This window comes from Oryctolagus cuniculus, chromosome 5 (genome assembly GCF_964237555.1).
Source record: "Oryctolagus cuniculus chromosome 5, mOryCun1.1, whole genome shotgun sequence".
NCBI lineage: Eukaryota > Metazoa > Chordata > Mammalia > Lagomorpha > Leporidae > Oryctolagus > Oryctolagus cuniculus.
This window is the reverse complement of record NC_091436.1, coordinates 47,765,521-47,785,356: the sequence shown is the minus strand read 5'-3', so window position 1 is coordinate 47,785,356 and position 19,836 is coordinate 47,765,521. Positions and strand designations below refer to the sequence as shown.

The 19,836-nt window shown below is 37.6% G+C and overlaps 1 long non-coding RNA gene across 2 annotated transcripts in view; it reads right to left on the bottom strand.

Moving 5' to 3' along the window:
* Positions 1–19,836, bottom strand: part of LOC138849597 (uncharacterized) — a 100,435-nt gene that overhangs the window by 54,253 nt on the left and 26,346 nt on the right. The window contains exons 2-3 of one of the 2 annotated variants that reach the window (XR_011388547.1): positions 10,284–10,376; positions 2,094–2,140 (exon numbers count right to left, since the gene is read on the bottom strand). This is a non-coding gene — a long non-coding RNA (uncharacterized lncRNA). The remainder of the gene's footprint in view (positions 1–2,093; positions 2,141–10,283; positions 10,377–19,836) is intronic. The other variant, XR_011388546.1, reaches the window with a different exon arrangement.

Sequence of the window (19,836 nt, the reverse complement as noted above, 5' to 3'; positions counted from 1 at the left end):
ATGTGAATGCCACACAAATAGCATCTACTTAGGAGTACCAAAGCATTAATGATGTTCATTTTGCAAATAATAAAAGGTGATTTCTGGTAGTTTTGTGTGGCAGTTAGGGATTTAAAGTTACACATTTAATGATGGGATAAATGCCTGATCATTAAAACATCCTTGAATAGACTATATTTTATCAGACCTAAGACAAATTGCATATGTTTCCCAGAATTTTCAATTCTTTTATCTTTAATATCACTTTTTCTCACAATACACTAGAAAATATTTTCATGAGAAAACAGTCACTTAGAAACAATGCTACAAAGAATTTCTAAGAGAAACAGGGCATTTTGAATGCCACTCTTTCCACTGCATGACTCTCATTCATTCCCCATTTCATCTGGACTCAAGTATTCATGCTGATCTTCATGGTATTTCCAAAAACATGTTTGACTATGTAAACTGAGAGTCCAAATCAGAGAATACTAAGTGACAGGGTTTGGTAAGAATTTGTGTTACGTACAAAATAGGAAAGCATCTAATCATGTTTGACATTAAAACAATGCAAAAGTTTAAAAATAAAAGCAATAAAGATTTGGAAACAGAATACTTTTTTAGGATGTGCATTAATTTATCCAGAATAATTTTTGCCAGTTAAGAAATAAAAAATGTTAGTTGTACTTTTTCCAGGATCTTATGGTCTGGGTAATCTGTTGTTTTTATTGAAAATACCAGTTTAGAGATTGTCTTAGATACAGATTTTTGGTATCACATGCTATTTTATTCCTACTACTATTTTTTTCACTACTGGAAAAAAAAATTCAGAGCATTTAGGTATGTCTTTTTATCCTTTGGACATTTAGCTTCAGCAAATCCCCACTAAGTGTGATCCTGTCTGGGGCCAGAGTTGTGGTTCAGCTGGTCAAGCCACAGCCTGCCGTGCTGGCTTCCCACAAAAGCACCTTTTCAAGTCCCAGCTTCTCCACTTCCAGCATTCCCACTAATGCACCTGGGAAACCAACAGAAGATGGCCCAAATCCTTGGGCCCCTGCCACCCACGTGGGAGACCTGGATGGAGTTCCTGGTTCCTGGCTTCAGCCTAGCCCCGCCCTAGCTGTTGAGGACACTGAGCAGTGAACTAGTAGGTGAAAGATCTCTCTGTCTGATTCTCCCTCTATCTCTGTAACTGTGCCTTTCAAATAAATAAATCTTTATAAAACAAGTAAAAACCATTTAGGATTTTCCTAATACAAGTTCTTTCTATTTATGTCTTAAAGTTTATTTATTCATTTTTATCTATTTGAAAGGGGGGAAAGGGGGAGAGAGAGGCACAGAGAGAGAGAGAGAGAGAAACTTCCGTCAGTTGGTTCACCCCCAAATGCCCTGGGCTGGGCCTTGAGGAAACTCGGAGCCAGGAACTCCATCAGGGCTTTCTATGTAGGTAGTAGGGATCCAAGTATTCAAGTCATGATCTGCTGCTTCCCATGATGCTCATTAGAAGGAAGCTGGGGTACTCTCCCAAGTACCCCAATATGAGATGTAGCATCCCAAGCAGTGACTTAATTTGCTACCCCAATTTCTTTTTTTAAGAAAAATGATTCTAATTGTACATATCTATGGGGTATAGTGTGACCACTCAATAAATATAGTCAATGTATACTGATTAAATCAGGTTAGTTAGCATTTCAATCTCCTTAAACATATTATAAAATTTTATTAACCATTAATAATTATAATATTTATGATATAGAGTATGATACTTTAATGAATGTATACAATATGACTGACCAAATCAGAGTAATTATCATATTCCCTTCCTTGTTGCTACATTATGGTTGAAGGTTTCAAGTTTCTCTCTTCTGTTTATTTGTAAGATATAAAATAGTTATTGTGATCTATAGTCAGTTACATATAGCACCTCACTGAGATGTTGAACACTACAGCTTATTTCTTGCATTTTTTTACTCATTGTCCCTTAATTTCTCAATTCCTCCTCCCCTCTTTTCTATCCTCTATTAATCAATATTCTGTATTCAGATTCACTTTTTGCTTCCACATACGAGAGAGAACTTGCAGTATTTGTCTTTGTCCTTCTTTGTCTAACTTACTTCATGTAACCTGATGTCCTCCAGTTCCATCAATTTTTTGGGAAGTCCTAAAATATAAAAACAAAAACTGTAAAAGGAAAGGAGAACTGAAGAATGGTAGCATCTTAAGCATTTGAATGCTTCAGTTTTATATATATTGCAGTCTTTATATACTCATAGTTTTCTTAGCAATAACCACTCAGTAGACATTTAATAAATATTTGTTGAATGAATGAGCAATGTCAACTTTTCATGGATTATCACTTTTTTAAGTAATAAACAAAATTTCCCTTTGCTTAAAAAAAGTCTATGAATGTTCACATTTATAAAAAAATGTTTATACCTCAAAAGATAAAAATTGAGAAAACTAACAGTATCAGATTTTGGAAAGAATAAGGATCAACACCACTTATATAATGAGGGAAAGAATCAATTGTAGCAAACATCTTGTAAAGCAGTTTTTCATAACTGCAATGATAGGTTCTTTAGTGTATATTGCATAATCAAGCTTTAGAACTTATTCATATGTTACACATATTCTCGTTACATACCAAATGAAATATTTTAAAGCAATTATAAAGGAAAACTGTTCAAAAAATGACAGTCTGAAAATAAATTTCTTAAAATAAAAAAATTGGAGCCTGGTGCTGTGGCTTAAGCCACCACCTGCAGTGCTGGCATCCATATGGGTGCTGGTTCAAGTCCCAGCTGCTCCATGTCTAATCCAACTCTCTGCAGAAGACAGCCTAAATACTTGGGCCCCTGCACCCATGTGGAAGAAGTAGCTTCTGGCTCCTGGCTTTGGCCTGGCCCAGCCCTGGCCATTGTGGCTATTTGGGGAGTGAAATAGTGGATGGAAAACTTTCTCTCTCTCTCTCTCTCCCCCCCCCCACCTCTACTTCTCCCTCTCTCTCTCTGTAACTCCATCTTTCCAATAAATAAGTAAATCTTTATTTTAAAAAATTATGTATTTATACAGGAACATGACTTGTAAACCCTACTCTAGAGAAATGGCAATGTTATTTACAACTAACAGCAACATGCGACAGTCATAAATTTAAGGTTAGAGGAGGGCACTTCAAAAAATTTATAGAAAAGGAAATTAAAGGTTAGGTTTATTTTAGTGCAAAAAAGGTTGAAATCCATGAATAGTTTTTTCATAATACACATTTTTCATGAACATTTTAACGACTTTTCATAATGAATTTTCTGGATTCATTGTTTGTTTTTACTTCATTAACATTTTTTCCTCATAAAAGTACTCTAAACAACAAATTTAGTTTGTCCAACATATGGGAAGAATTAGTCAGAAAACCTTTTATTTCAACTTGTCATGCCCAGAACAATCTCTTTGTTTAACCAGAACACTGGCTTTGTCCTCATATTTACCAGGGGCAAGTGTGTGGCAGCAGGGGGTAGGGGGGAGTTAGTAATAACAAATAATTCCAACAATTCAAATGTTTCTGTTTCATTTCTCTATGTATTTTGCAGCAATTTTGTCACAGGGAAATTTTCCAAAACTACATGTTCTCTAATTGTGATACAAAAACTTTACTCTTTGATTCAATGTAAAGGTCATTAGAAATTGCGATGTACCAGAAAAAGACATTGAGCCTGTTATTTTCCATCTCCTTTCAAGAGACTTGTCTCTAAGGTAAAGTATGTACTCCTCCTTCCTTCAGTGTCCTATCACCTGAACTACCATATATTCAAGGCCCTTCTGAATCCACATGTCCTCCTTAGGAAGTTATTCTATTCACGAGGTAATGTTTGTGTCTTTCAATAATACCATAATGCCTCTAATAGCAATGATTTTCATATTTACAAATTTAAAATATTTATTTTTCCATGGCTAGTGTGGGTTTTATGTTTCCACATTCTTGGGAATGTGTCTTAAATCTTTCTGTTCCTAAAATAAAGTATATGAGTGAATGACTAAAGAAATGTTTTCAAATATTACAAATCTGTTGACCGTACCAGAAATTAAAGGAAATAAGAAAATTCTATTTTATTAACAACTGCAATTTTTTAAAATTTATTTACTGTAGGAGAGAAATCATTAAGAAGATTGCACAGAAATGTAGCAACTAGACATTAACTGGAGATTTCTGAATCTTCTAAATGTCTTGAAGAGTCCTGATCCTTCCAATTGCTTATGCTCTGGTTATCTCATCTTTTCTCACTTTATCTTTTACAAATGGACATAGGCAAACTAAAGAGCTATTAACTCTATAAAAGTTAAAAAATGTCATTAGTAAATATTTCCTGGATCATATAGTACATAAAAATCTTTAGCCCATGCCTTGAACAGGCTTGAAGACCAGAAGATTCTTTAAGGAATTCTTCCCTGCTATCTAGAGCCCTTTGCCAGCATCCTGACCAATGTTCACTTGGTCTCCAATAACAAAACATGTATCCCCACCAAGAGAGGCTCATTCCATCATTTGACAATTCTGTTCTTTAGGAAATTCTGTGTTCAACTACAAGTCACCACTTCATAGCTTTCCTACATGTGTCTGTGTCAGCCTGTTAGGACAACAATCTTGTCCTTGTATTTACAGAAGAATTTTTAAATGTCCCCTTTTACTTCTCTATTCTGCTGCAGGAGTCTGCAGTTATTACAAATCTTTTTTCTTTACTGGGAATGTATCTTGCATCCATAAAGAACGAGGGGCACAGACAAGGAAGCGTGTGTAAAGCAGTAGCTCATTGAAAGAAAGCAAAGAAAAAGGAAAAGCTCCTGGTGGTGCCAAAAGGGGTCCCTGAAGAAGAAGCCATTGAAGGCTGATTGTCTAGGGGTCTTAATAGGCCACAAGATAGGAAGTTCTCATGATTGGCTAGTTAGGTGAAAATTTCCAATCTAGACTTCATAAGTAAAACAAAAAACATGTGAAAATTTCTCCCAAGACATATAAAATTCTTTTTCTAGATCAATTATAATCACACAGAAAAATCTTCATTACAGGGTTGCATGATATCAACATCCTCCTGAGACACTGGCTGCTAGACTTTTATCAGGTCCTATGAGACTAACCTTCCAGGTTAGGGGTCTCCTGGTGCCTATCTGCCTAGCCCAGGAGTCTATCAATTTCATCAAAATGCTCTCCATAGGACGTAATTCCCAGGTTTCCCTCTGTGAGGTTTCCAGGATTTTTTTTTTCAGTATATTGTCATATATACTTTTTCAGTGTATGTCATATGTCAGCATGTCAGTGTATGTCATATGACATATATACTGTCCCATATACTTTTTCAGTATATTGTATAACATAAGAATATGATATGCAGAATCAGATGTTATAGTTGGGGTATGAACCACCTTATACTAGACTTGTATTACCACAACCAGACATAATTCTAGCTTTTGTGTAATTCAAGAATTATTAATTCATTTGGCAAAGATTTGCCAAATACTGCTAAGGCCTAGGTCTTAGGCTAGACCTTGGAGATTCACAAATCAAGTAAGGTTTACTCCACACTCCCGCATAGCTGTGTTACACTATCATGGGAAGCACGTCTTTGGATTTCTGCAAGTAATCACTCTCTCTATTAATATGCAGAGAAATTTGCTACCAATACTGATGAAGTTCACTGTGACTTCAATCACAATGCCCCTTTAAAGAATGACAATTTTTAATTTAGCATCCTCATACTTTTTAATTCTCTTTATTACCTCTTTAATCTGGTGTCAACACTAGAATATATATGAAAATTATTTTCTTTCATCTTACAAAATCCTTTTTTATAAGAATGAAAGGCAGAATCAAGGACAGACACCTATATTGAGCTACTCACCTCTGTGTTCTCATAACTCATGCAACACACCTTGGGTACAGTGTTTATCACCATATCAGAACTGATTATTTCTTTCTTTTACCTTGGATGTCATCCATTTACAAATATTATCAAGTGTTTCACCAAACATATAAAGTGCTTTGTTCAAGTTATGTGCATATTTTCCTGATTTACCATATTATCATAGTATACAATTTTATTACAAAAGGATATGAAGTTTATTATAGCTTGTTCTCAATAAACTCATTTGCAAGCCTTGTGATGTCACAACTCTCCAAAGTTTTAAGTGCTCACAATTGTTTTATTACTCCATTCCATGGTTTTACTAGAGATTAAGATAATGTTTTCAGATATATTTTGTCCAGTGTATCTTTGCATTTGCAAAGTTGCAGATTTGCTGGAAACTTAGCAATAGGTTACCTACAGTTCTCCATCACTTCAACTCCCAACACTCCTCCCTTACCCCATTCCCCTGCCCCCACATCTAACAAGGAAATTGTCATTCTTCTTATAGAAGCAGGAATTGACTGATGCCAAATGACAAGGACTTACAGAGAAAGCAAAATGGCATGGCGGAGAGGAGGATCCCTCTGCATGGCTTTCAAACATCTTTCAGTTCCAGTATGATTGATTCAAATGAAAATTGAGCAATAGTACAAAAACTGAACCATATGTGATAGAAATTTCTGTATTTTAAAGAAGGGAATAGAGTCCTTCATGTAAATCTCACCTGATGATCTTGTTAAACTGAAGTTTTCAAATCAGTAGGTCTGCAGTACAGTCCGTGAATCTTCCTTTTTTTTAAAGATTTATTTATTTATTTGAAAGAGGTACAGAGAGAGGGAGAGAGGGAGAGAGAGGGAGAGAGAGAGAGAGAATCTTCCATCTGCTGGTTCACTCCCCAGATGGTTGCAATGGCCAGAGCTACGCCAATCAGAAGCCAGGAGCCAGGAGCTTCTTCTGGGTCTCTCACACGGGTACAGGGTCCTAAGGAGTTGGTTCATCTTTTACTGCTTTCTCAGGCCATAGCAGAGAGCTGGATTGGAAATGGAGTAGCTAGGATTCAAACCGGTACCCATATGAGATGCCAGTGCTGTAGACCAGGGCTTTAACCTGCTGTGTCACAGCTCTGGCTCCTGAATCTTCCTAACAAGCTTCTAGGCAATGTCAATCCTCTAATCTATGAACTATACTTTGTGTAGCAGGGTCCTGGGACAGTTGACCCAGAGTCATATTTCGCATAGCTCTAACATTTATACCTGTTTTATCATAGCTCTATATAATTATATCGCTGTACAAAAGTCATAAACATACCCCTCACATCTTAAACCTTGAAACCTATGAATATGCAAAGCATCATGGCAAAAGATATTTAAGTTTGCAAATGGAATTAACATCAGCTGACCATGACATAGGGACAATATACAATGTTATTACAAAGATCTTTAAAAATGGAAGAGGAAATCAGTCATAGATGGACATGACTCTTGACACATAGTCACAGATATACAGTGTTGCTAGCTTTGAAGATGGAGGGCCCAGGAGCCAAGGAATGTAAACAGCCCTCAGAGTGGGAAAAGGCAAGGAAACAGAATCCACCCTCCTCCCACTTCAGAGACTCAAAAGAGGAATGTATCCCTGCAGACATCTTGATTTCAGCAAAGTGAGTCTCTTGTCAGACTCACCTACAGAACAGTAGATAATAAATTTGTGTTGTTTTAAGCCAATAAATTTGTGGTAATTTGTTACAGCTGCCAAAGAAAATTCATATACTATTCTTATCATGGTTTTCACTGAACATATAAAGAGCCAACTCTAGAAGGTCCACGCTGCGGCTTACAGGGTTTGGCCACCACCTGTGATGGTGGCATCCCATATGGGCACTGGTTCCTGTCCTGGCTGCTACACTGCTGATCCAGCTCCCTATTAATGCACCTGAGAAGGCAGCAGAGTGCTTGAGCCCCTGCCACCCATGTGAGAGACCTGGAAGAAACTCCTGTCTCCTACCTTCAGTCTGCCCCAGCCCAGGCCATTGCAGTCATATGGGGTGTGAACCACTAGACAGAAGATATCTCTCTCTCTCTCTCTCTCTCTCTCTCTCTCTCTCTCCCCCCCCTTCTCTCTCTGTCTAAAAAAACAAAACAAAAAAAGTAAAAAACAATAATAAAGAGCTAACTCTAAAGGTGTTAAAATAGTATTCCTCCTTAAAAATAGACATTTGAGTGAAACTTTTGTTCTTTGAGTTGCTACTTGATTTTGAAGCAATGAATTGTGTAGACACTACAAGGGACCTAATTTTATGTAGAAGCCATGCATATAACAATACAGTATATTTTGTTGCACTAAGCATCTGGATTAAAAAAAAAAAAAAACTCCAAATGGTTTTGTTGGCTTTAGAACAAGATTTACCACTTAAAGTAATTACTGAAAGTTTGACGTAACACATGATATTTTTGTTGTTTTATACTGTCCAATAACGTGTCACATTACTGTTTTAAAAGAATAATTGAAAACTCATAAAATGATTTTTTGTTAGAATTTTCCTCCTTGTGGTATTTAAACAGAGCTTTGCCACATTTACCACCAAATAAGTTTAAATGCCAGAATAATAAGTTCTCCATAAATTTTAAAGTAGTAAAAATTTTGGTTGGAAGGAACCAGTACAAGTACTAAAATGAAAAGCAGGGCCTCTTACACAAACAATTTTTAACCTTCCAGATACGATGGGGGAGTGGAAGGGATGTCAGTAAAATTTTAAAATTCCAGGATTTTATATCTTTGAATAACTGAGGATACATTTTGCAACAGTTCAATAAAAGAAATTACATAAAAATAGCTGCACACCATTTGATGTCAAAATCTCTGCATAGCAAGTAATGAAGCTGGTAAAGAATCAGTGAAATATAATACTACAAACCTCATGGATGTGCTTATCTATTCAGATTTATTGGCTTCTGTTTTATGCACCTCAGTGAACCGCATATGAGAAAATTATTTCTGAGTGGCAGCAGGTCTATTTCTCAGTGTAAAACATATGGCAAAGCATATCCCACTAGGAATGCAGATCAGTAGAAAGGGGAGAGTGGGATTAGAAATAAATTAAGGGAGGCCTTAAAGGAAATCAATCAAATAGAGTTGACAGGGGTCAGTGTTATGGTATAACAGATAGAGCCACTGCCTGCAACACCAGTATCCCTTATGGGTGCTGGTTCAAGCCCTGGCTGTTCTACTTCTGATACAGTTCTTGCTAATGGCCTGAGAAAGCAGTAGAACATGGCCCAAGTTTGGACCCCTGCCACCCATGTGAACTTCCGCCTGGCCAAGTGCTGGTTGTTGTAGCCATCTGGAGAGTGAACCAGAGGATGGAAGATTTATCTCTCTCTCTCTCTCTCTCTCTCTCTCTCTCTCTCTCTCTGCCTCTCCCTCTGAGTTTCAAATAAATAAATAAAACTTTAAAAAAAAATTAAGCTGATAGAGGAGCATCAGGCATTCTGTCCATTGGTTTGAGGTTACTGATATAAATGAACACTGATTTTGGGTAACTGCAAAGTTACAGGACTGCTCATCATTCTCTGAATTGGAGAATAGGTGGAGATGAGGGGAAGAAACCATGGCCAAGACACGAAACCCCTGCAAAGACAACATCACTGCCTCCATGGATGCCATGGGTTAGCCTGCCTTTGTTTCCGGCAGTGGACACTAAATGCCACAGCTGCTTCTAGAAGCTCTTCTGCCACTTTGTTGCCATCATTTTTTGTAAAAATGATTTCTTCAGTGCTGCTCCTTAGAGTAGAATAAAGATCACATTTTCACATCATAGATGAAAGGTATCCTGGAGGGGCTGGTGTTGTGGTGTAGTGGGTTAAAATATCACCTGCTATCCCAGCATCTCATATGGCACCAGTTTATGTCCCAGCCACTCCACTTCTGATCTAGCTCCCTGCTAATGGCCTGGGAAAAGATGGTCCAAGTGTCTGGGCCCCTGCATCCACGCGAGAGAACAAATGAAGCTCCTGGCTCCTAGCTTTGGCTTGGCCCACTCCTGGCCATTGAGGTAACTGGGGAGTGAACCATGGGTAGAAAATCTTCTCTCTCTCTCTCTCTCTCTCTCTCTCTCTTACTTTGCCTTTCAATTAAATTAATTTTTTTAAAAAAGGTGTCTTGGAAATGCAAATAGCAAGCATTTTCAACCCCTAGTTTACAAGATAGGTTGTGCCTCTGACCAAGACTAATTATGTGAAGAAATTCTAGGAATCTAAGAAGGAACTTCGGATGTCAGTCCGCCTCTGAAACCTCAAAAAAAGGCATGACAAACAACCCAAATTTAAGGAAAGGGAGCATGAAACTCACTTTTGATTTCATTTAAATAAGTCTTTGGAGTAACAGAAGACAGAAAGCCTTCTTTTATCTACTCACCGCCTGTCAGATTTTCAGGAAAGTTTCAGCAGTTCAGGAAAATCAGTTGGTACCTTCAGAAATCATATCAAGCTGTCAACCTCAGATATGATTCTAGGTAAAAGATGAAATAATAAATAACAGCAATGTGTGGTTTTCTAAAGATGGTACTGATCCTATTTATATTTTATCTTCTTAGGGTACAAATTAAAATTATATTAAATATCAAGCTTCCTGGTAAAAAAAATAATTAAAAAGAGATTACTTATTAATTAACATTCTCTTAAGCACTCAGTCAAGGCTCATTGGCCCTTTCCATTTAATAATAAAAATATCTAATTAGAATTGTCTTCTATATGCTGTATATCTAATCACTTCCATGTTCTATATACTGTTCAATTAAGGAAGATAGGAAAAGACCCATGGGTAAAGCAATAAAAATAGTCTCTTTTACAAAAGACATGTACATCCTCTGCTGCCCCGCCACCCCTACCCCCAGCTTAAAACCAACCCAGGATAGACTCTGAAGAGCCTGCTGGCATTGTGTAGCAAGTGTGTCAAAATCTTTGAGGGCTACCTGACACACTATGAGGAGCCTGAGGGATTGGTATAGCTGCTCTGATTGCCAGAGACAGGGACAGAGAGAGACACAGGAAGGATGCCTGCAAGCCCCACCCTGCAAGCATCTTAAAACGTACTGTATACATCAGGTAAATTGTTTGCCTTTGTAAATGTTTCATTTGTTTCTACATATGTATCTCACTAATCCTGACAAATTTTCTAAACAGAATTATAAGCGTAAGGAATGCTTGAAGTCACACATTCTCTTTAAATATTCCAATCTTAGTGGATTTGAAGGCATTTTGTTAGTTTTCATCAGCTCTCCTGATCTCCAGTTTAAATATCCTGTTCTTGTCAAATTGCATTTAAAATTTAGCAGTTTGCTAATATTTTACAACAGTCAATATTTTGACAAATGCCTATATGATGCTACCTCAAGATCAAATCATTGTTTAAACAAACAATTGGATCAAATACAAAAATTAAGAAACAAAATCTAAGTATTTGCTGAAAAAATCTTGCCTGAAACTGGATAAATATATATGCCAACTGAAATTTTTTCACTATATCTTCCTGGATATAAATTGGTAGTTTGACCTTATTTTTTGATTTTCTTATATTAGCTGAGATCAAAACATTCTATGATGAATTGTATGATGAAAACATTCTTGGGGAAAATAATGTCTGCTAGACACTGGTTAGATCAAATCATGGGGAAAGGAGCATAGATTTATTTAAGAGTTAGTAATGTTCAGGCTGGCGCTGCAGCTCACTATGCTAATCCTCCGCCTGCGGTGCAGGCACCCGGGGTTCGAGTCCCGGTTGGGGCGCCAGATTCTGTCCCAGTTGCTCCTCTTCCAGTCCAGCTCTCTGCTGTGGCCCGGGAGTGCAGTGGAGAATGGCCCAAGTGCTTGGGCCCTGCACCCGCATGGGAAACCAGGAGGGAGCACCTGGCTCCTGGCTTCGGATCGCAACGCACCCGCCATAGTGGCCACGGGGTGGGGGGGGGGAGGGGGGATGTGAACCAATGGAAAAAGGAAGACCTTTCTCTCTGTCTAACTCTGCCTGTCCAAAAAAAAAAAAAAAAAAAAAAAAAAAAAGAGTTAGTAATGTTCAAAGATTTTTATGTTTATTTCCTTTATGGTCAAAACAAACTGTTTAGTATAATACACTGAATTTTGTTACTTTCTAATATCTTATATTGCCTTTTCTCCACACATCAATAGCATTAATGTTTTATCATTAAATTACCATTAGTCTTTTCCAAGATGTAACTTATTTTCTTACAAAATACCAGAATTTTATCTAGCAAGTGCAGTCTCTAATAAGAAAATGTGAAAAAAAAAAAAAAAAACAAGAAAAATGGGAGTCAGTTAATAAATTTTGGATAGTACAGTTTTGCATTCTATTAAGTAAAAGGTGGTCAAGTGGGCAAAAGCAATTCAAACTATAAAATACCTTCTGCAGTTAATTACATGCTTATTTATACACCATCTACTGATAACGAAAGCATATGAAGAACGAATCTGAACTACCTCCAACAGAAATTCCTTTAATTTTGATACAGAACAAGCTCTTCATCCTTGAGAAATAGTTTATATACAGAACTGTCCTGAATTCTTCCAACAGTGAACTTCCTAACAGCTCCAAGTAATACATCTTGTCCTTGTACATGAGAAAGTGTTTAGTAAAACCAGATGGCTGACTGTTTTCCTGTCCTGAAGCACTTGAAATTGGCAAGAATAGATTTAAGGTCAAAAAAGTTATAGATCCTAATGACATAATGGATACTTGAAAAGTCTGGCACATCCATAATTAGATTATTTCAGTTATCCTCCACCCAACTCTTATTGAGTCACAGTTTGTTATCTGAAAAATATTATTCCAACCCACATTGAGCTCAAATATCCTCCATCCCTACCTTTGTGAAAGTTTATACAAGACATACATTTGAAGCACTAAGAAACCAACGAAGAAATAAAAGTAGACTCTCAACCCAATGTTTAATCAACTCCTCTTTATTATTTTACATCCTGAATTCCACTCCTGTGTATTCAACTAAGAGATCTACTTGTATGCCAACCTCCAATTTGACCACAAAATCGGTTTGCAAAGATGAGTAGACCTTCTAAGCCAGTGCTTCCCAAGCTAAGTATCTAGAGATTTTAATATGAAGAGTGAGGCCTGAGGATCTGCAGTTTTGGTAAGTTCCCAGTTGATACCAATGCTTCTGGACCACAGGATTTTTGAATAACAGGTTTCCAGAGCTAAACGATGTTCAGAATTTTACTACCGCCATTCCTCCTAACTTCTCCCAACATATTTTCACATCCCACTTATTCGCTTTGCCAAAGCCTATGACTCTCCACTCCAACTTCCCTTCTAGTATCAACTGGAACATCAATATTGTTTGCAGCTTCATCCTTCTCTCCAGTCTCTGTGGTTCTCATCTCAGATGAAGATTCCCTTTTCTAGACTCTGGACGCTGGAATCTTCTCCTTCATATGACTTCATTTCCAGAACTCCTTATGAATGAATTAGTGTCCAGATAATGAGAGTAGGACGAAAGGCTGAAAGAGGATCCTAAACTACCAAAAGGCAGTATAAGACAGGAACAATTCCTATGGGGAAATCCGTTTGAAAGCAACCAGATATTTAAGCACAAGCTTCAAAACAAGGGAAAAAGTCTACTATGAACGGAAGATAACATGTACAGGAGCCAACTTATCAAACTACTTACAAGCTCCCCTACATGAGTAATTAATCATAGCAGAACAAAAACAAAGAGCTTTATTAGAAAGTGAAGTATAGTATAATGAGAATGTGTTAAGAAGGCAATGACAGTTTGGACAGTATGGATAAGGTACTAGGTAGTATGACAGAAAGCTTGAAGAAAACTTTGGGTGGAGAATCAATAGGATTTAGACCTTCTTGGCTACAAAAGGCCAGACAGAGGGAGAAATGTATAGTGAATTTTGAGTTTGAAGCTTGGATGTTTGAAAGAAATGAAATAAGAACAGCAAAGCAGGAGAGGGAGGAGTTCAGCAGATGAGAGAATGGCATGATCTGCAGGTAAACATATCCAACAGGAATCTCAAGGAATCACTTAGAAACTTTGTCCTTGTATTTCATGTATCATTTATAAAAATCATGCCTACATTGTCTGTTATCTCTTACATACCCCAAGATCCAAAGGGGAAAAATTCAATGGGAACGAATCCTCCCATTTTCTATAGAGATGTCATGTTTCTAGCCTATATTTCCAGCTTCAGATTCATCGAGGTTCGAAACATTGATAGAATTTGACACACTTTCTTAAGAATTAAGTGATTGGGGCTGGAGCTATGGCTCAGTGGGTAAAGCTGTTGCCTGCAGTGCCGGCATCCCATATGGTCCTCAATTCGAGTACCGGCTGCTTCTCTTCCAATCCAGCTCTCTGCTATGGCCTGGGAAACCAGTAGAAGATGGCTCAAGTCCTTGGGCCCCTGCACCTGCATGGGAGACCTGGAAGAAGCTCCTGGCTCCTGGCCCAAGTCCAGCCATCTGGGGAGTGAACCAGCAGATGGAAGACTTCTCCCTCCCTCTCTCTTTCTCTCTCTCTGTCTCTCTCTCTGCCTCTGCTTCTCTGTAACTCTGCCTTTCAAACAAATAAATCTTTTAATAAAAAAAAGGACACTGAGTGTCAGAAAGATTAATAAACAAGAATGAAGTGATCATTCCCAGGACAATGATCATTTTATATTTCATATGTGTGTCCTTAGGTGGGAGGCCAAGCCTAAATTCAATGAAATGTAAGATGACAATTTTTTTGGCCGGCGCCGCCGCTCACTTCACTAATCCTCCGCCTGCAGCGCCGGCACCCCAGGGTCCTAGTCCCGGTGGGTCAGGGCACCGGATTCTGTCCTGGTTGTGCCTCTTCCAATCTAGCTCTGTGCTGTGGCCTGGGAAAGCAGTGGAAGATGGCCCAAGTGCTTGGGCCCCAGCACCCACATGGGAGACCCAGAAGAAGCTCCTAGCTCCTGGCTTTGAATCGGCACAGTACCAGTCATTGCGGCCAATTGGGCAGTGAACCAGAGAATGGAAGACCTCTCTCTGCCTCTCCTTCTTTCTCTGTGTAACTCTAACTTTTAAGTAAATAAATAAATCTTTAAAAAAAAATTATAGCTGTCGTAGTCAGGGACACTTCTGGACATCTCATCACTAAAACAGTTTGATGATCTTTGATCCATCCAAATTCTCAATGTTAAAGTAGGAGAAAATATACTTGTGGAACATACAATAATTTCATAAATGACAAAACTGAGCCCAGGAAGATGAACTAAGTGGTCAGAATTGTACAGCAAATTTGTGGCAGGTTTAAGACTAGAAATCAAGTGTTATTTCTTCTAGTGAAAGATACTGTTTGTCCCTTAGCTTTGGTTCAAGTGCTGAGACCAAATTTAGCAATAATTGTATTTCAGTCATTAGCATATACAGCACCCTGTCATTCCTGTTCTCTTACAAGCTTCCTATCCTCGTATTGAGCTTCATTTATGAGACACAGTTAATTCATTTTCACCTGTAAAACTGAGATATTCTAAGGGTGAAATATAATAACTGCTGAAGAAATTCACTGAAAACAAATTAAATTTAGGCAACAGAGAAGTAAAATATTACCAGTTTGAAAGGACCTGGGGTATCTAAATGATGCTGAGCAACTATCAAAATAAAAAAGCAGATACAGCATAAATAGGCTGTCACCTTAGCAATGTTCATGGAGAATTACTACCCTCAGAGAGAAGTTTCATGGATTTTTATAAGAAGTTAGAAATTTAAGATTTCCCAGGAGCACAGAGGTAATTAGTTTATGTAGTATATATTCAGTGCTATTTCAAAGAATAATTCCACATCTTAATTGCCAACATTGAAGATTTAACAAGCTGAAAACTCATTTTGCCTACAGACTTCAGTTCTTTTGAAAGACAAATTATACAAACAACACAAACACTATATCCCAACCCTGAGAGCTCCAACAATAGGCAGGAAAAGAAGGAATAACAGTCACAGAATTCCAGTCACAAATGTACATCTTCTTCCATTAACAACCCACATGAATTGAATTTTACCCTTCCTCACAGAAAACCAGAACATTAATTTAAGTGCTTTAAAGCTAACATGGTTTTTGTGTAAAGTACTTATTGGTTTCTTGACATAGATATAAATAATGATTTTCTGGAAAAAAATGTCTTAAAGAAAAGAATGAGGATTTAGGGTTGGGTCAATGTACTCTTTAACCTTACCTCTTCTATTTTTCATAACAAGTCCAAGAGGCTTAGACTAGGAATAACTAATAAAAAAAGAAGAACAAAAATTTGAACATCTGACCTCTAAAGTCCACAACAGAAATATATTCACAGAAAGGAAAGATAAAAATGGAGGCCTATTTGGTTTTTCAAGTATACAGAATCTTAGAATCTTTTGCATAGAAACTTTTGAGTGTAACATCTTTAAATAAAGTACATAGGCATTAAATATTTTCTATAAAATACTTTTAGAAAATTTTATAAATGAGCTTCAATCAGAAGGATTATTAATTCTGATTTGGGTTTTGGTTTTGTTGTTGAGAGGAATGGATACAAAGTTTCAAGCTAGTGAGAGTATAAGAAGATATTCCACATTTATGTCCAACATAAGAAATGTATTCTTTGGGGCCGGCACTGTGGCACAGTGGGTAAAGCTGCTGCCTGACACACCCGCACCCCATATGGGCAAGTGTTAAGCCCTAGCTGCTCCACTTCCAATCCAGCTCCCTGCTAATGAACTAGGAAAGCAGCGGAAGATGGCCCAAGTCCTTGGGACCCTGCACCCATGTGGGAGACCTGGAAGAAGCTCTTGGCTCCTGGCTTCAGATCAGCCCAGCTTTGACTGTGCAGCCATTTGCGGAGGGGTAAACCAGAGTTTAAAGATCTCTCTCTCTCTCTCTCTCCTCTCCCTCCCCGCTCCCCTTTCCTCCTCTCCCCTCCCCATCTCTCTGTAACTCTGCCTTTCAAATAAATAAATACATCTTAAAAAAAAACAGAAATAACAAAATGTACATGTCTGTTGTCTGTTTTCCCCATCAGCAAGTTATAGTGGCATAGATGAAGTTTTTCTTGCGGTTATAATATCTCCAATATTTGTGACAATTACAAAAAGAAGCCTAGATATAATTCAATTCCCCTGCACCACTTCTGAAAATCTCAGAAGGAAAAAGTAAACCACTTAAGTAAATAACTACCATGTTATTTTTTGATGCTACAATATTTACAGTTAATATTTGCTTAACTTTCTATTACCAAACAAAATCCATGACTCAAGCCAAGAGAAAATGAGAGAATTGTCAATTAAATCTAGATATTTCTTACTCTAAAATCCATTCTCTCTCCATAGAAATGCATTGTTTCTAGTGACTGCAGGTGATCAACCAAATGTGCCAATTAGACAATGATTTATTGCATTTACTTACAAAAGATATGAGCACATTTAATTGCATTTACTGATATCTACAGAGAAAATAACTTGTACAATTATTTTTACAACATATCTTATGAAAGCACCATAATTATTTTTATTAAAATATCAATGGAGCATATACAACTAATAAACTCTTCCAAGTAATTCAGAATTCTGAATACAAATTTAATGTATTTAATTGTTTTCTCATTTTTCCCTATTTTCCCTACTAGAAGGAATAATTAGTGGTAAGATGATTTCACAGATGAAATTCCACATAATTGTCATGTGGTAAAACTTCAAGTTTATTTCTATTAATAGATGCTTGTGCCAAACTTCAATTTTGATAAATGTATAAGGAACAGCTAACCAGAGACTTGAATGCAGTCTGTGGCCAAGGAACATTGTGTGCTTCTGTGTGACACTAGGGATAAGTTAATGTTGGCCAAATTGAAATAAATTTGTCATCAGGGGAAATGTCTGGCTCAAAAAAGTATCTACTCTTGAGGGCCTCTCCAAAAAACCCAAGAATTAGCTATATATATTAGTTCCAAATACAGTCATATATTGTTACCAAAAACCCTCAGACAACCAACATGAAATGCTTTAAAAAAACTTTCAAATATATTTTCAATTCAGAATCGTTTTTTGATTTGTAGTAAGATAATAAAATGTTGTTTGCTTCTTTATCATACGGAGACAGCAGTAATCCACATGATATTCAGTGATTAGAAGTTTTTAAAATGAAATATCCACCACTATAAGACTATGAACTTTGCTTTACTCAGAAAGGAGTGTTTGGCATTAAGTCCAACTCCCTCAAAGCCACATTACTGCTGAGCAAAATAATAAAACTAGATTATTCAAGCATAAGAGCCCGCTAAGCAGCATTTTTCTGGGCAGTTATCATAGCCCATACCTCAGGTGGCTATGGTAAGATTCCAGGCCAAAAGCAAAGTGATTTACAAGTACTGAATAAATCAACTAAAATAACTTTTCTTGGCTATCATATTGCTACTATGAAATGGAACTAAAAAATTAATCAAGTAAAATCTACTACAAGGTGAATTCTCCCTAAGCTTTCTCTTTTTCACAGCAGACTTAGGTTTGGCAGAATACAAACAATGTATAAAATTATGTAGGTTTAAAAGACTGTGTAGCTTATAGCTTGTTTTTTTTGCTCCTCTACCAAATAATTATCTGTGGACATGAGAAACATCTTCAAAGTCACACATGTGACAACTAAAGTAAAAAAGACCATATGGGGGCCGGCACTGTGGTGCAGTGGGTTAACGCCCTGGCCTGAAGTGCTGGCATCACATATGGGCTTTGGTTCAAGTCCCGGCTGTTCCTCTTCCAATCCAGCTCTCTGCTGTGGCCTGGAAAAGCAGTAGAAGATGGCCCAAGTCCTTGGCCCCTGCACCTGCGTAGGAGACCTGGAAGAAGCTCCTGGCTCCTGGCTTCAGATCAACGCAGCTCCCAGTCGTTGCGGCCAACTGGGGAGTGAACCATCGGATGGAAGACCTCTCTCTCTCTCTCGCTCTCTCTCTCTTTCTCTTTCTCTCTCTCTCTGCCTCTTCTTCTCTCTCTGTGTAACTCTGACTTTCAAATAAATAAATAAATCTTTAAAAAAAAAAAAAAAAGACCATGTATGCTGTGAGGTAAGGAAAGGGAAAGATATTTCTTATACAATTAGAAGAAACATGTTAGCCTCAAAGAACTTGTAAATAAGAGTAATCGCTGGTTTTCAACAGATAAATTTCAGCTATTTGCTTGGATAACTCAAAAAGTTACTAATGAGTAGCATGCAACTGTCCATATTTTGAAGGAATCTTAAACTTCTGCCCAGCCCACCAGAACTTAATGTATATTTTTTAAAAAGAATATAAAATATATTTAAATATATATGTATATATTCATTCATTTATACACACACATAATGAAAGTTGGCGCATATGACTCTAGGGGTTGAAAATTCATCGCTGGTGCTGTGGCACAGTAGGTTAATCCTCTGCCTGTGGCACCAGCATCCCATATGGGCACCGGTTCTAGTTCCAGCTGCCACTCTTCCAATCCAGCTCTCTGCTATGGCCTGGGAAAGCAGTAGAAGATGGCGCAAGTCCTTGGGCCCCTGAACTCATATTGAAGACCGGGAGGGAGCACCTGGTTCCTGGCTTTGGATCAGCTCAGCTCCGGCCATTGTGGCCATCTGGGGAGTGAACCAATGGAAGGAAGACCTTTCTCTCTGTCTCTCCCTCTCCCTGTTGGTAATTTTACCTCTCAAATAAATAAATAATAGAAAATTCACAACGATTGCCATTTTCAAGTTAGAGAACCAAGAAAGCACAGTATAATTCAGTCAAAACCCCAGAGTCTGATTCAGAAGGCCTAAGAACCATGGAAATTGATGGTGCTAGTCCTGGTCCAAGCCCAAAGGTACAAGAACAAGAAACACTGATATCCAAGAGCAGAAGATAAAAGTCCCAGCTCAAATGAACAGAGATAATTCACCCTTCTTCCCACTACAAATACTTCCCAGCTT